At 35.6% G+C, this 1,611-nt stretch overlaps 1 non-coding gene across 1 annotated transcript; it reads left to right on the forward strand.

The window, feature by feature from the left end:
• The first annotated feature begins 269 nt into the window (after nucleotides 1-269).
• Nucleotides 270-373, forward strand: LOC130937721 (small nucleolar RNA R71). Its single transcript, XR_009068925.1, has one exon. It is a non-coding gene; the product is annotated as a small nucleolar RNA R71 (small nucleolar RNA).
• The last annotated feature ends 1,238 nt before the right edge of the window (nucleotides 374-1,611 follow it).

Raw genomic sequence — 1,611 nt, forward strand, 5'->3', positions numbered from 1 at the left:
CTTGTTGAGTCAATATCTTGTTCTGAGCCAGAATGGCATTCAGAGCATCAATCTCAAGAACTCCTTTCTTCTGATTTGTCCCATTGTTCACAGGATTCCTTTCAGAAGTGTACATGAATTGGTTATTTGCAACCATTTCAATTAGCTCTTGAGCTTCTGTAGGTGTCTTCTTCAAATGAAGAGATCCTCCAGCAGAGCTATCCAAAGACATCTTGGATAGTTCAGAGAGACCATCATAGAAAATACCTATGATGCTCCATTCAGAAAGCATGTCAGATGGACATTTTCTGATCAATTGTTTGTATCTTTCCCAAGCTTCATAGAGGGATTCTCCATCCTTCTGTCTGAAGGTTTGGACTTCCACTCTAAGCTTACTCAATTTTTGAGGTGGAAAGAACTTTGCCAAGAAGGCATTGACTAGCTTTTCCCAAGAGTCCAGGCTTTCTTTAGGTTGAGAGTCCAACCATATTCTAGCTCTGTCTCTTACAGCAAAAGGGAATAGCATCAGTCTGTAGACCTCAGGGTCAACCCCATTAGTCTTGACTGTGTCACAGATTTGCAAGAACTCAGCTAAAAACTGATGAGGATCTTCCAATGGAAGTCCATGGAACTTGCAATTCTGTTGCATTAGAGAAACTAATTGAGGCTTAAGCTCAAAGTTGTTTGCTCCAATGGCAGGGATAGAGATGCTTCTCCCATAAAAGTCGGGAGTAGGTGCAGTAAAGTCACCCAGCACCTTCCTTGCATTGTTTGCATTGTTGTTGTTTTCGGCTGCCATGTCTTCTTCTTCTTTGAAGAATTCGGTTAGGTCTTCTATAGAGAATTGTGCCTTAGCTTCTCTTAGCTTTCGCTTCAAGGTCCTCTCAGGTTCAGGGTCAGCTTCAACAAAAATGCCTTTGTCTCTGCTCCTGCTCATATGAAAGAGAAGAAAACAAGAAAATGTGGAATCCTCTATGTCACAGTATAGAGATTCCTTGAGGTGTCAGAAGAACAGAAGAATAGAAGAAGGAGGTAGAAGAATTCTAACTTAATCAGAGAGAGTTCGAATTGTGCATTGAGAAGGAGTGGTACTCCATAAATAGAAGGATGTGGGAAGAGGGGAAGAGAATTTTCAAAAATTAAGTTAAAGAAATTGAAAACATTTTGAAAAACACTAATTAATTTTCAAAAATAAGAGTGGGAAAGAAATCAAGTGATTTTTGAAAAAGATTTTGAAATTAGAAGTCAAAAAGATTTGATTGAAAGCTATTTTGAAAAAGATGTGATTAAAAAGATATGATTGATTTTTAAAAAAAAAAATATGTGATTGAAAAGATATGATTTGAAAACAATTTTTAAAAAGATTTGATTTTAAAAATTAATGACTTGCCTAACAAGAAAAGATATGATTCAAACATTAAACCTTTCTCAACAGAAAAGCCAATATACTTGAGATGTTCAATCAAATCATTAATTGTTAGTAAGTATCTTTGAAAAAGGAAAGAAATTGATTTTGAAAACATTTGATTGAAAAGATATGATTTGAAAAAGATTTGATTTTGAAAAACTTTGAAAACTTGAAAAAAAATTGATTTGAAAACAAAATTCTCCCCCTTGTGCCATCCTGGCGTT

This window comes from Arachis stenosperma, chromosome 6 (genome assembly GCF_014773155.1).
Source record: "Arachis stenosperma cultivar V10309 chromosome 6, arast.V10309.gnm1.PFL2, whole genome shotgun sequence".
Classification (NCBI taxonomy): Eukaryota; Viridiplantae; Streptophyta; class Magnoliopsida; order Fabales; family Fabaceae; genus Arachis; species Arachis stenosperma.